This window comes from Equus quagga, chromosome 5 (assembly GCF_021613505.1).
Source record: "Equus quagga isolate Etosha38 chromosome 5, UCLA_HA_Equagga_1.0, whole genome shotgun sequence".
Lineage (NCBI taxonomy): Eukaryota > Metazoa > Chordata > Mammalia > Perissodactyla > Equidae > Equus > Equus quagga.
In genome coordinates, this window is record NC_060271.1 from 122,889,074 (window position 1) to 122,905,083 (window position 16,010).

Genomic DNA, 16,010 nt, shown 5'->3' on the forward strand with positions numbered 1-16,010 from the left:
CGAATTCGGAAGTCGAGGCCCCAGGCTGGAAAACAGAGTCGAACGCGGCGTTCGGATGCACCACGCCTGCGCCGCCCCAGCCGGGCGCGCGCTCCCGCTGCCGCCGCCGAGCTCACAACCAGCTGCGAGCTCGCAAGAGAAGGGCTGGGGAGAGCACGCCGGAGGGACGGCCGAAACGCGCGAGCGCCGAGAGCGTGCGCACGCGCAGAGCTCCCGCCGGCCGGCGCCCCGAGCGCGGGAGAAGCGTCGGAAGCTACTGAGAGGAGCCGCACCTCTGTGAGTGCTCCCCCCTCCCCTTTCTCCCGGAGTGCCTTGCGCGCGCCCGGTGGGCGGGGGGGAGGGGAGGGGAGGCGGCGGTGGCAGCCATGTTGTTGTGAGTCTCTGTGTCTCGCCCTCGGTACTTCGGTGGTTCGGAGGAGGAGGGGGAGGAGAAGGAGGAGGTGGGGTGGGGGGGAGGGAGGTAGGTGGAGAAAGAAGATCTTGCCGCCACCGAAGGCGGAGAAGGGGAGGACGGCCAAGAGCGACGCCGCCGTGTGCCCAAGGGTCGGTGTCCCCGGCTGAGGCAGCGCGGCCGCAGCAGCCCCGTAAGTCCGTCGGCGCTTGCTCCCTCTCCTCGCCCTCTGGCGCCGCAGGGGCTGGCTCCCCGGGCTTTGTGTGGCGGCCTCGGCGGGAGCAGCCTGCCGGCGGGAGGGCGCACGGGGCCTGCGGGCTGCCCGGGACGGCCGCGGCCTGGGCCCGCTCGCACAATGCAGGGGGAGGGGTGCCGGAAGGGGGTGTGCGCCCGGCGCGGGGGGGCTCGCTTTGCCGCTGCCTTCCGTCCCCTGCGCCGCAGCCCCGCGGCGCCAGGGCCCCCCAGCACTTCCTCGGTTCCGGCTTGGTTAGAGACCGAGCTGTCCGGCCGCCCAGTCCTTGGGTTCGGAGCGGGGAGAGACCGGGTGGATCCGGAGCAGCGTGCGAGTTGGAAGTGGGCGAAGAGGAAGGAGTGGGTTTATGAAAACAAGTGTGGGAATCTGCAGGGCCCTAGTGTGTCCAGGAAAAGCTGGCGGTGGACAGGTGTGGGCATGAAAGGAACAGCGACTTGGGTTCGACTTGTTAGGTGCCACTAGTAAGGAATGTTGGGTTTTTGTTAGTGGAACAGTTTTCGATATTCAGAAAAATATGTAGATCAAAGCCAAAGTAGAGATTGGAGGCTTCAAACGTTTTAGCAATCGTTTTGTATCTGAATTGGGCCAAATTTGGGGAAAATAAATTGTTTAAAGTTTCACGCCCAAACGTGCGTGTAGAAGTTTGTTACTTCTGAGAACATAACTAGGGAGAACGCACTTCTCTTAACTTAGCTTTTCATGCTAACATACATTTAAACATTTCAGAGGGGAGAGTATTGTGGATATATTAGGTACAGTAAGACAATCATGTCCCTTAAAATCAGGATTCAGTACTTTATGAGATTTTAACTTAAGAAAACTGGTGACTTTTTTTGGTAAAGCTCTTTAGGGAAAGCTTTATTAGGAAAATGCTTCTAAATGCTTAAGAGAAATGTAATACTTGTACAAGTATTGTATATCAAGAAAACAATTTTAGTAAACGCTGTTAACCTAAGGATTTTAAAAGCTTGTTTACTCCTTAGATTCGTGTTTAATAGGTGACTCTTCACCATGTGAACTGGAGTATTGGAGGATGAATTAAAGAATGCTGGCTAGGAATCTTGTTAAAAATACAAAGATAAATATTTTTAATTGCCTACGTTTCTGTTCTTAGGCTTTTAATATCCTGCTTTTTAAAAATGGCTTGCTTTGTCTGCATAGTCATCATAAATAGTTGGCATTTTGCTTATTGCAAGAATATTTTTAAAAGTCCAATTTTTGGTGGAATTAAGTTATTTAGAATTGTCTTTTGGTCCCCTTGAGGGCCAGTTTTTCTATGCAGAGAAGGTTTACACTAATTTAAAAAATTAGTTATATTTTGGAATCTTGGTTCTTAAGTTCAGAGTTTTTTTTTTTTTTACTGCCTCACCCCCCATCCCCAAAGCCCAGTACACAGTGGTATATCTTAGTTGTAAGTCGTTGTAGTTCTATGTGGGATGCTGCCATAGCATAGCTCGGTGAATGGTGCCAGGTCCGTGCCCAGGATCCGAACCAGCAAACTCAGGGCCACCGAAGCGAAACCTGGGAACCCAACCACTCGGCCACGGGGCCGTCCCCCCATTTTTTTAAGTTCATTTTATTTACACGAGCCTAGCTGTTTTATCTTTGAGTTAGATTTACCATTAACAGACATCTTCAAACAAACTGTTTAATTTTAATACATGGTTTCCCTCATTTGTCTGAGTCCAAAGTTCTCAAAAGTCAAAGTTGTTTCAACATTCAGTAAGATTTCAACTTTTTAAAAAAAGTCTTAATTACTACCATATTTAAATTGGTCTTACAAGGTTGTCACTATAGTAGGCCAATTTTTCTTAGGCATTACAAGTATATAAGCCAAATAATGCAGTCTTAAGACAGACACTAATGTTAGGATTTTGTTTCTCTAAAATCTTCCATACATGTTTATAAATCTTTCTGGAGTTTGGAAAGATAATTTGTCTTCCTCCATAGGTATTTATCATAGTTGGCAGAAGTAATTATGATCGGAGATTTGGGCCAGGTGTGCCATCCAAAGCCAGTCGTCTTAGTGACCAGACTGTCTCCTTTTTATAGACACTGACAGGATCTTCATAATTTAAGTGGAGGTTGGTTCCTGTCTCCTGGACTCAAATTCTGCATACTTCCTAATTCAATGACCTTTGAACTTTCTGGGTTTCTAAGATAGGAAAATACTTTGTATTTTTTCATGTTCTTAAGACTTAGTGGATATTTTAAGTATCTAAATGTCTGCATCTTGTATGGCTTTGTCTGGCTTGCATTCACAGTTTGAGACTGTTTACTGACAGGTGTGATTAAGATAAAAATTGTACTTATAACTGAGTAAATTGGTTTGTGATGTATTAGATTTCTTGCTGTTTTTAAAAAAGCATAAAAATAGTCTGACCTGCTCCTATTGTTCCACCTCCTCACTCTTCCTTTTGATGGATTTGTAAGAAGGAACTGATCAAGTAGTGTTCATCCCCTTTCGTCTCTGGGAGTCTGCCCCCTGTGGAAAGCACTTTGTTCTGCTTCTCCATGAAGCCACTAGGGATAGACTCTGCCCCTTTCTGAAGGAGGACCATGGTTATCCAGTGCTACCTGTGACTGGGTTAAAATAATTACGGGGTGTGGTGTTAAGAAGTCCAGTTGGCCTAGGTCTAAATTATGCTTTCCAGTGTAGCTTTATCAGTAATAAAGGAGATATTTGGATTGCCATCAGCCTAAAACTCCTTTGTCTCTCACTCACTGCTGAATTCTGATGTGGTGGGAAAAGTTTTCCTTAAACTCTGTCATTTAGAAGCTAATATTTTAATAGTGATTTTTATATTTAACAATATATATAGAAAGTATTTTTCATTTAAAATTTCTTGTTTTTGTAGTGGGAAAAGTGAATTTATAGAGAAGTATTTTTTTCAACCTTTTGCGGTGAAACACTGTAGAATTATTACGTAAGTAGGTGTATGATAAATGCTTTTTCTCCAGTGTTTCAGGTAGCAGTATGTTTACAGACATAAGGTTAATATATTTTTTCTTAGTGACTTTTTTCCCCAATAACTCGAAAGATCCAACTTTATTAATGAAAAATTAACCTGCGTAATTAAACACGTGTCACCTTCCAGGGAGTCATTTTAATTCGTAATGAAATTATGGAAATTTTTGTGTTTTGTTGACCTTTGTTTTAAATGAAAAGTTTTATTTGACCCTTGCCTGCCTGCTTTTTATATTTTTCTAAAATGTTTTAAAGAATTAAAAAGGATTGGCTGTTCAAGCATGTTGGCAAAAAGATAATTTCTTAATATAGTCCACCTCTGCAAGTTTAGCTACTGTAATCCTGTCCATTTTCAGTTTATATATCACAGATTTTCATATAACTTCTGTTCTCTTAGTATTTTCTTATAGAAAGATAAAAGATTTTAGAGAAGAGTACTGGAAAACATCCAAATGTCTACACCTTATGTGCATATTACAGAATTTCACTGTAGCTGCCAAGTACAAAAAAGGGGAAGAAGTGTGAAAAGGAGAAGGGGTAGTTGGAGTGTTAGAATACTTTGACTGCAAATGGGACAGAAAAAAGGGACAGTCATTATCACCTACCAAGGGTGAAATGTATATTTGGACCACAAAAAGCTTCAAAAATCTGCTTCCTGGAAGGGATTTGGTGAAATTGACTATTAAATGACGCTGCAAAACCACCTATTCCACACCTGCTTGGGAGAATAAAACCTGCAGCTGACTGCCAGAGTACATAAGAAATGGTGTGGAGGGGGAGGGAAGACTTTTTCCATTATTTTTAGTCCAGAAGAAAACCGACTAAGTATATAGAGAACCTAGTTTGAAGATCTTTGTCATTTCTGTCATGGACATCCTTTGTCAAGAGTATTAAGTTGTAGATCTCCAAGTTGTGACCTCTGATTTTAGGCGCTGTTTCTGAAAGACTTATTAGGGATCAGTGGGAGATAGTCTTAGCTGACTGTGTAAGATGCAGCTGGGTTTATTCATTCAGATGTTAAAGAAGGTAAAGGCGTGGTAGCGGCAGGCTGACTCTAAGCCTAGGTCTTTGCTAGGCAGTCAAACAAAGCAAACTGTAGGTAGAGAAAACTATGGACTATATAGTGTATGATTTATGTTAAATACTAAGAAAGACTTACTTACAGATAGGAGCTACTGGCATCTTCCGTTTTGATGACCAGGTCATTTATTAACATCTACGTAGTATTTTATTAGCACTTTTAACATGATTAAATGCAAAACGTTGTTTTCTGTGGTAAAACTCGAATCTTTAAAACCAATTCAACATAAACAGGATTAAGATTTGAAATTTAGAGGAGATGATAGCTCCGGGTTTTGCCTACAGATGTTTTCTTGAACCACCATGCAGTTGAAATCTAATTGATTGCTTTTCATCCAAAGGAGAATCTTAGGTGCCTTCATTTGATCTCTGAATTGTGGCTGCTACAGTGCCAGAAATAGGAGTGAGTACTCTAGGGTCTTGCCAAAGATAAATTGTTGGCTAACTTTTATTGTAAGTCTGGTTGAGAAGATATTCATAAGGTATTATTTGGGGAACATTCAGTCCATTTATTACTCTGGATATGCTAAGTTGTATCTTTTAATCAAGCTAAACTCTTAGAAACTTGCACACATTTTTTTGAGGTTTGCAGGACTATTGTGTGCCACACTGTCCTTAGATGTGGGTGGTATGTGATCCTTGTTCTTAAGGAGTTTATAGTAAAGTGGAGAGGAAGATGCTTAAACTCATGATTACAGTGCAGTACACTAAATGCCTCCGAGCTGATGTTACAGATGTGCTGTGGACTCACCTAGGTAGACACTGCAGGGGTCAGGAAAAGCTTTCCAGAAGAGGTAAAAGTTGAATCTCGAAAGACTTGGAGAAGTTAATTTCATCAAAAGATGAGTGAAATGGCATTCAGCCAGAGGGATTCATATGTGTAGCGACCCTGACGGGGAGAATGGCAGAGCTTAAAGTGGGATAGGGAGGGGAATTAAAGAGATGATTGGAGGGCTAGGTAGGGGACCACCACATTTAAGGGCCTTATCTAATTTGGACAATCCTGAAAGACTTTGGAAATCCAAGATTATAACTTGGGAAGATTCAGACCACGTTGTCCTGGAACCCTTACAGAATTACTGTGGAATTGGTTTCCCTGGATTCTTTTAGAAGTTAGGTACATGACTGTCCTTGAGGGGCTGACTATAAAAATGAGATTATGAAACCTTGCATCTGTTAAGGAGAATGTCGTTGAAGATATTTTCTTTTACAACTCTATCCTCTATACTACGCATAGAAGAAATTTCTTTTAAAGCTTGGTGCTAGAAATAAGGTTGCCTCCAAGGAATTGGTATGATTTCTTTCTATAGACAATGAGAATTGTTATGTAATATACTGTGTTTTCCTCCCTTTATCTTTGTATCTACAGAAGTTAAACTTAGTTTGTTATTTTTGTTATTCAATATTTGCTTTATTTTCCTAAGATTAGTTTTTGTTTTATTGAGTATATTTCTTATGAGATACTTAGTGTGCCTTCCAAAACTTTTTATTTGAATGAATGTAGAGTAAATTTCACTTAAATTATACTCAAGAATGTTTCTACCACAGACACTTTTTTGGTATACGACTTAGTACTCCTTGAAACTAACAGATTTGGTTTCTCTTTTCAGACGCTGCAGTCTAGGTGTTTTGGTTTTTTTTTTTTAATTTTCTAAGGAACAAGTTAGATTTTTTTTTTTTAAGATTTTATTTTTTTTTCCTATTTCTCCCCAAGGCCCCCCGGTACATAGCTGTGTATTCTTCATTGTGGGTCCTTCTAGTTGTGGCATGTGGGATGCTGCCTCAGCGTGGTTTGATGAACAGTGCCATGTCCGTGCCCAGGATTCGAACCAACGAAACACTGGGCTGCCTGCAGCGGAGCGCATGAACTTAACCACTCGGCCACCGGGTCAGCCCCAACTTAGAATATTTTTTTAAACCTCGGTATATTTAGGAAATTGGTTTGGTCATCTCACTTAAAGTTCTTGGGAAACAAATGATCACCAATTCAAGGTTTGTTCTTGAATATTTTGAGAACTTTAAAAATCACAATTCATACTTATCATCTAAAAGATTCTTATTTAGGGGTAGGCCCGGTGGTGCAGCGGTTAAGTTCCCACATTCCACTTCTTGGTGGCCCGGGGTTCCCCGGTTCAGATCCTGGGTATGGACATGGCACCACTTGGCAAAAGCCATGCTGTGGTAGGCGTCCCACATACAAAATAGAGAAAGATGGGCATGGATGTTAGCTCAGGGGCCGGTCTTCCTCAGCAAAAAGAGGAGGATTGGCAGTAGTTAGCTCAGGGCTAATCTTCCTCAAAAATAAATAAAAGATTCTTATTTAATTCAAAGACTTATACAGCTCATTTACTTAGACTATTCATAATAGTCATAATAAGCTAAATATGTTTTAAAACTTTTAACTGTTATGACTTTTCCCAGACAAAAGTTAAGAAAGTTGAAATTCGTTATACAACTCATTCATTTTTCTTTGTTTTCTGGAAGTGGCTAGAAAAACTGCTTTTCGAAGCAGTCTTTTGTGTTAACATATTTACAGAAAAAAGTTATAGTACTGGGTTAAAGGTAAGCAATTTTAATTGTAGGACTTCTCAGAGGCTTTACAATGCTAATGACACAGAATGAATTCCAAAATGACCATGTGGTCAGCTTGGAAAAGAACAAGTAGGTGCTGGGGAGCAGCATATCTTAAATGTGTTAGACAAGGAACCTCCTATTTCAAAGAACTTGGTGAGTTGGTGATTAAGGAACACACTTTGGAAAATCCTAGCCTAAAGAAAAAAATCCTTATAAAACTTCGTTAAAGTCTCTTGCTTAAAATGGTTTTTGTTTTTTTCCAGTTGTCTCAGATCATGCATTCAAATAACTTCCTTTAGTTCTCTGTTACAACCTAACATTTCTTAAGTTATTTCTTCTTGATGCTATATTGATTCTAATTGATAATGTGTAACAATTGAAAATTACTAGCTAGCCATTTGAGCCAAGTCTTCAATTGTTGGGCATTCAACCTAGTACTAATATGAACTGAAAATAACCCAAGATCACTTGTACTCTGTTCTATTATAAAGCTTCTAAGCTCTAAGGCCTTTAAACTGTATTGATATAGGACCTTTTCAGAAAAACTTTAGTTTGCTAACTTCAACAAGCCTTACAACACAGAAATACAAAGATAAAGCCAGCAGTACCTCCTTTCCTACTGCAGTTAGGTGTTTATTTTTTCATCCCCTACGCATACATATAGTCACATATATTGTCCCTCTCCTTTTTTTAAACAAAAATGGGATCGTATATGATACACCTTAGGCAACTTGGTATTTTTATTTAATATCACGAACATTTTACTATATTATACATAACTTTAAATAGCTTACAATATTTAGTGCATGGCTTTTTATTTTGCTAAACCATTTTTCTGTTGTTGAGTTTGGGTTGTTCAGTTTCTCTTTTTGAACTGTTTCAATCAGTGCTACAGTATTGTTATGCAGTTCATTCATTCTTGTTGGTGTTTATGTAAGGTAAATTCCCAGGAGGGAAATTACTGGGTCAAAGAATTTTCTACTGATTTTTTAAACAGAAAAAAGCGTATTCACTCATGGTGGGTCATTAATATTCTAGAAAGCACTGATACTTCAATTTCATATATAATCTCATTTAGTCTTCACAGTAACGTTATGAAGGAGACATTGGTATTCTCATTTGCAAAAGGGGAAATAGGGCCAGAGAGTTCAAGTGGTCTGAATTCATACAGCTAATTAGAGACAAACATGGAGCTGTATTTTGGGTCTTTTGATTCTGGTTTCTGTTACACCATGATGGATAATACAAATTTTTTTAGTTAGAAAATCATTTCTAGGGTGTTTGTGGGTATATTCCTTAGCCATGGGAGATATGGTGATGTATAAGGGTCTCAGTCCTATGTGCACAGGGAAGCATCAACTGGAGAGCTTAAAAAAATACCAATAAAAATCTATGCCTCTCTCCCTGCCCAAACTAATTCACTTCAGTCTTGGATAGGTGGGATCTGAATAGTTGTAGTTTTTAAATCGTCTATCTAGATTCTGATGGACTGTGAGGGTTTGAGAACCAGTGACCTAAAGTTGGGGTACTTATATCCCTGATGGGCACATGAAGAGTTTGCAAAATGTTAACACATTTCATTTTCTGGTTATCAGTGAACAGGTCCTCACTGTGTGTACTAAGAAAGGCATACCTCTGATCCATCCCAAATCTTAATGTGGTTGATGTATTTATTTTACCCCAGGTGGTTAAACATTTAGAGCATCAAACTTGGAGTTAGCATCGTTTAGTGATTAATCTTCCTTATTCACATTGCTGTTACGAGTAGAATGTAGCATATAACTGGCGTATTTTGGCTTCCATTGGGATTTTCTGAATTCAGGTCATTGATAGTCGTGGGTGGTCGGAGTCATGGCAATTTTTTTTTTTAAGCAGTTCACCTTTTCTTCCCTAACCTATTGTCAAAAGAACAATACTATGAAATACTTTGAAAGCTAGAAATATGTAAATCACTTTCATCACAGCATGCTGTCAAATATATTGTAGAGTTTAAATGTATAATTTGGTTGCCTCCATTTTTTTACACTTTGAGGAAGAATAGGGTAGAACTAACCTACATGAAATGGTTAGAAAACTAAGTGCTAACCACATGAGTTCAATTCCTTTAAATCAGGTGATGAGAGAATATTTAGATCTCCAAATAAGATTTTGCCTTTTTAAAACCTAAAATGTCATGAAGGTGTGGCTAGAGATATTTGCCGTAGTAGGTGTTGGGTATACATGTGAATTCCTTTCATTGCCTTAAAACCCTTAGAAGTTTACAAATAAGACTAGAGTGAGAATATTTTTCTTTTAAATGATGCTTTAGTTTACTGAAAAGGTGCTGTTGTCATGTTTCTTTATAATTCATGATACATAGCTTATGTACAGGTGTATTTATGAAACATGAGTTCTACTATATTTAAGGCCATTGATTTCCAAGCTCACTTAACTATAATAAGAACTATATAAATAAATGTGTTTAGGGATTTTTAATAAGATGTATTTTAAATATTTTCAAAAATATAAGTAACGGGGCTGGCCCGGTGGTGCAGTGGTTGGGTGTGCACGTTCTGTTTTGGCGGCCTGGGGTTCGCGGGTTCTGATCCTGGGTGCGGACATGGCACAGCTTGGCAAGCCATGCTATGGTAGGCGTCCCACGTATAAAGTAGAGGAAGATGGGCACGGATGTTAGCTCAGGGCCAGTCTTCCTCAGCGAAAAAGAGGAGGATTGGCAGCAGATGTTAGCTCAGGGCTAATCTTACTCAAAAAAAGTAGCAAGTGGGAAATAGTCAAGGAGTAAAGAACTATAAAATGTGAAGTAAAAATCATGCATACCCTTTTCCCAGATGTGGTCACTTTAAACAGTTAAGTGTCATTCTTTCTGATTGTTTTCCATGTATACATATATATGTACGCCTGTTTCCTGTTTCTACAAAAATGAGGTGATAGAAAGAGACTCTTTTCACCTTGCCTTTTTTGCTTAGTATCCTGGAATTTTTTTCCCATATATGCATAAAAGCATGTATCTCATGCTTTTTAAGGGGTACATAGTTGATAATTTTATCAGTTTCCCTCCTTCCCTAATACAGTATTGTAACTGTCTCTATTTTGATCTCCTCCCTTGTAGTAACTATTAACTTTTCGTGGAACACTGGCATAATCAGAACAGTTTGCAAAACTGCATTACATATTTTTTCTATTCTAATTCTGATTTAGAGAAGTTTTAAATTAAGTTTAATGCATAAGGTGATGTTATTAATACGTTGAAAAATGCCAATTAAATGCGTTAAGAAAAAGAATGCTTAGAGTAGGTTTTAATGGAGAAAGTTGCATTTGAGCCAGACTTTGAGGGATTTGTAAGATTTGCACATGAAGAGAAAAATGGTGAAGAGCTGTCAGGGGACTGGAATAGTGTAAACAAAAGGAAGGTTGGAGGAAGGAGCTTTTAGAGAGTTGTATAATTAACATATCGGCTGAGTGATGGTTTATGTTTGGTTGGTTTGGAGAAAGAGCGTGAGCTTTTGGAGTCTTGAAAGTATTGAATCTTCTGTTTTAGTAGCATTGTCTTTTAGGGTAGGGAAATTGGCCACAATTTCCTTATTTGTAAAGTAGAAATGTAATATCTACTTTGCCAGATTGTAGTGAGAATTAGATATAATGTGCCTAATATGATCTCTGGCATAAAATTGAGTGCTCAGTAAATTCTTTTCTTTTCTTTGGGGCATGGTGTCTGATAAAAATTAGTCCAAAGAGGTTTGGGCTTATTGGGAAATCAGTTTTTATGAAAAAATTTTCATAATACTACTTGTCAAAAATATCAAAGAAGTAATGTGACATTAAATTTATACAACAGCTTGGACCCTAAGTCAGTTAACCTTGTGACGAGTAACCACCTGTATAGCCTGCAGTTTATATAAATGTTATGTTAAAAAAAAAAAAAATGTTTGTCAAAGTTGTACCTATCCTGCAAGGACCAGCTTAAATACCACCTGCATCACATGGCCTTCTATCAATTGTTATATGTCTTTCATTAACTTTATTATGGAAATTTTCAAACACAGAAGTAGACAGAATCGTATAGTGCACCCTCAGATATCTATCATCCATATTCAACATTGTGTGAAATCTTGTTTACACTCTTATTTTACTTTTTAAAAGAATGTTTCAAAGCAAATTCTAGACAACATGCCAGTTTAAGTATAAATTCTCTTACTGATGAGGACTGACTTAAAAATAGAATCTTCTTGCTATTATCACAGCTAACAAAATTCCTTAATGTCATCTAATACCCATTCTATATTTAATTTCCCTAAAAAGTCTTTTTTTATAGTTGGTTTGTTAGGATCAGGATTCAAGCAAGCTTTACCCAATATATTTGACATTTAAGCCTATTAGTCTATATAATAGTCCTCCCTCTCTCCTCTTTTAAAATTTCATTTCACAGTTATGTTAGTGAAACTAGATAATTTTTCCTTTTTCCCATGTTCTGGATTGAGTGATTATGTTCTTGTGTTATCTGTTGACTTTATTCTTCTATCTCCCTTGTATTTCTGATAAACTAGTATTTAGACCTAGTGGCTTTATTAGATAGATTGAAGTTTGGTAGGGCTTGTTTTTTTTTTTGAGGCAATAATAATTCATGGGTAGGTGGTGATTTGTTTCATATTACATCATAAGGCATATAATGTCTGCTTGTTCCACTTTTAGGATGATGGCTTTTTAAATAACAAAGTAATGTTAATTTGCAAGTACTGCTTTTGAGGCGCTCATTTCATATCATAAATCTTTGACATTTCACATGTATCTTTGACTCATTAGAGCCACTTTGCGCTAACAGTTTTCTAAAGCATGTCATCTTTATTTCCCTCTTAGTTAATTGACCTGCTTCTCTCAGGTGATATCTAAAAAAAACAAAAACTAGCATTGGTTGAGGTTGTTTTAGTGTGTAGATCTTCTCTAAGCAGTATTTTTCAAAATAAAGGAATTTCCCAAGACAGTATTTTATTTCTCAAAATAAATCGAGAAAATGCTTTGTAATATAAGAAACTTTGTAAAGACTTGAATATATGGTGATTCTCCTTTGGGAGAATTTTAAGGAAAAAAATATCTTGCCTTATATTTGCATATATGCAACTATATATTTATCCTATTTTGCCTCCTTGAGAATATGACCTCTGTGAGATTTATCCTCATAGAGCTAGAGCATTCTCGCACAGAAATGTTGGGTAAATTTTTATTTAATATCTAAATGGCTAGTGCTGGAATAATCTGATTTCTAATCTTAATTGAAAGATTTGAGCTAGAGTCTTTCATGATTTCTGTTTCTGGAAGTCTGTATATTGTTGACAGATTTTTTGCCAAATTTTGTTCAAAATGTAGAATTTGACTTCTCGATGTAGTTGAGTCAGTAATACTGTTCGTTATGCTAGTGAAACTAGCAGTATTGTTCCCCCATGACATGGGCAAACAAGATATCAAAAAATGTTGATATGGATCTTGGCTCAATCACTAGCTAAATGATGTATCCAACACCACTAGAAAAGTATATGATTCATTTAATGCCCCCAGAAAAATAACAAATTATGTACTAGGTGTTGATAATGATTAGTAGAAACTTCTAATGTTAAATCTTTGAAGACTAATGGTCTGCTGTTAATACTGAAACTTGGATTTAAGTTTACTTTTGTCATATGGATAAGAAAAGGCATTGCTAAACATTTTGGCAAATTTGCAAAAGTGATTTAAAATGGTCAAGGTATAAAGGTATTCTTAAGGACTTTAGCATATGTTTATTTGCGGTAGACACCACTAATGCTCAGTGACTCTGTTCATTAAAAACAGTCCGAGAAGGATGACTACCAACAACATTTTATATAAGCAGCTTATGTACTCTTCATGTGTGACTTAATTTATGTGAATCAGTTAAATTTTTGTGTGATTTTCTTGTTTTTGTAATTGATGCACAAGGTAGCAACAAGCTCTAGGTATTAGAGGACCAATTTGGGGAAGTAGTGCCAATGGGAAGTTGCAGTCAGTCATTGTATGTTAGTAAATGTCTTCAGCAGTACAAATAGTCTGAGAAAGAGCTTTGTTTATTATCTCTATTAAAACAAGCATCATATATTAATAAACACTGTTCACATATTAGTTAATTTCATATATGAATTTACATTTCATAAATATTTTTTTCATACAGTATATATTGAGCATTTAGATGGCTAAAACACAGTTCCTAGCCCCTTTGACCCCAGAGTTTAATTTCTATGATGACCCTAAAACAGAAAGTATTATAATACTATGAAAATGTGATTAGTGTCATATGGTGGTAAGAAAGTGCTTTAATACCATTTTTTGTAGCTCTAAATAGTTTTTCCCTCCAGCTTATTTTTTATGGTAGGTGTATGGTGAGGAATTGGATCAGATGTTGCCTAAGAAAACTTAGTATTATTAATGATATAAGTGTACCTATTAATGCATATCTTTGGTTCTTTACACAGACTGTTTGTAAACCTTTTGGATTATGCATTAGTAAGTATGAAAACTCACAGAACTTAACCAAGTTGTTATTTGAGGTGCTTTATGTATATTTCTCATGTAATTAGTAATAATGTTTCCTACAGAAAAATAAGCTAATACTATTAAATTTTAGAATTTAATAAAACACTGTTCTTTTGCTAGAAAATGAAGAATCATAACCTCAAAAGCTATAACTTTTTCATTGGAATTTACTTCAAGATTACTCTTGGCCATAGAAGAGATTCTATTATGTATGTTCTGTATTAGCAAATTCTGATTGTTTATTAAAGGAAATAATATTGAGAAGTTTCATGGCTTAATAACAGACAAATTGGAGACAGACTTTACACCCCAAGCAATACTGTGTACGGTAACTCCTGGATACATTTTCTTCCAGTAAACCTAGTCAATTCAATATTACATAACTGGTTGCTGGATACTCTGTTGCTTGTTAGAAGAAAAGATTGTTTTGTTTCTCCCTAAGATCTAACTATTCAGAGTAAAGTTGTTAAATTCATGTCTAAATTCTTACTTTTCCCTTGCCATAAGATGATACCAACATCTGTAGCTGCATAGAACATAGCAGATTGGCATTTTGCAAAAATAATGGAGGCCCACTTAGTGGCATATGTACGACCTCCACCTCTTAAACTTTATTATTGCTAATATGGAGGTTATTGCAGGAGAGTTTGAACAGTTATTTGCCCACACTTTACTCCATTCTCTTCCTCATGATGGAAATAAATGGTAATACCCTAAACTGAAAAGCTAAGTTTGACTTGTGTGAGTTTGTTTTTTGTTATTTTGTATTTTGTTTTGTTTCTTTTAAATCCTAGTCATTTAAGGAAAATAATAGAATGGCCTCCGTTTAAGTGTAATCTGAAATCTCCATTCAGTATAAGAAAGCAGTTTGTGTGGGGATAGTATAACTGGAACAGTTGAAAGCAAAGCCCTGATGCTTAACTTTTGGTTTGATCAGATTTGAGAGTGATGTTATCTACATTTGATTTTTTGTGGAGCAGTTCAGAGAATAAATGCCTTAGAGCAGGGATCTGCAAACTGTGGCTTACAGACCAGATCTGGCCCATCACCTGTTTTTGTTTGGCCCATTCTCTAGGATTGGTTTTCACATTTTTTAATGGTTGGAAAAAAGTAAAAGAATAATAATATTTTGCGACAAATGAAAAATATATGAAATTCAACTTTCACTGTTCATAAAAAAAGTTTTATTAGGACACATCCCTACTCATTCATTTTGATGTTGTCTGTGGCTGCTTTTGTGCTACAAAGGCATAGTTGAGAAGCAACAGAGACTGTATGGTCTGCAAAGCCTAAAATGTTTGCTCTCTGGCTCTTTACAGAAAAAGTTTGTTGACCCCCACACTGGGGCATGATTCACCACAAAAGAAAGAATGAATCCGTAAAGCTATGGGAGCTCTCACTTTTATCCAGAGGTTAATTTATGACCTCGTGCAGGTTGCACCACAGATGAAAACCTGTAAATAAGCAAAAAAGAGCTTCAGTAAAGCTCCAGTGCTTTTACTCTTGAGACAATTTCTTTAATCTACTACTCTCTTCCTTTTTTGTCTTAATAAAAATTTCCCACCTCTAATTCATAGGTTATACAGATTTATTGTAGAGAAGTAATAAGATACAGATAAATCAATGAAAAAATTGGTGTACTTTGATCACTTAAGGAGTGTATGGTTTTTGGTTTATTTCCTTTCAATATTTCTTAATGTTACTATATACGCATTTTCTTAATTACAAGCAAATATTTTTAATAGCTACATGGTACTCCATTTATAGATGTGTTGTATCACTTAACTCTTATGTGACAGTGACGCAGTCTGTAATTTCAGGATCTGCAAGCAACGTACTGCAAATATCTTTGTGCATAAAGTGTTTTTTTTTTTTTTTGAGGAAGATTAGCCCTGAGCTAACAGCTGCTGCCAATCCTGCTCTTTTTGCTGAGGAAGACTGGCTTTGAGCTAATACCCGTGCCCATCTTCCTCTGCTTTATGTGTGGGATGCCTACCACAGCATGGCTTGCCAAGCGGTGCCATGTCCGCACCCGGGATCAGAACCGGTGAACACTGGGCTGCCGAAGCAGAACATCCGCACTTAACCGCTGTGCCACCGGGCCGCCCCCTAAAGTGTTTTTATATTTAGGTTTTATTTTTAGGATTGATTCCCAGAGTTAGGGAAACTGATTCAAGAGATATGAACCTATATATATGATGCGA

The 16,010-nt window shown here is 37.6% G+C and overlaps 1 protein-coding gene across 4 annotated transcripts in view; it reads left to right on the forward strand.

Annotated features, from left to right (window-relative positions):
* Positions 1 to 374: 374 nt before the first annotated feature.
* The window catches only part of PUM2 (pumilio RNA binding family member 2), a 93,786-nt gene continuing 78,150 nt past the window's right edge, over positions 375 to 16,010 (forward strand). For 2 of the 4 annotated variants that reach the window (XM_046660093.1, XM_046660094.1), the window contains exon 1: positions 376 to 584. The gene's annotated coding sequence lies outside the window, so the exon portion shown is untranslated. Of the gene's footprint in view, positions 585 to 16,010 lie in introns of all 4 variants that reach the window. The other 2 variants (XM_046660092.1, XM_046660095.1) reach the window with 2 other exon arrangements.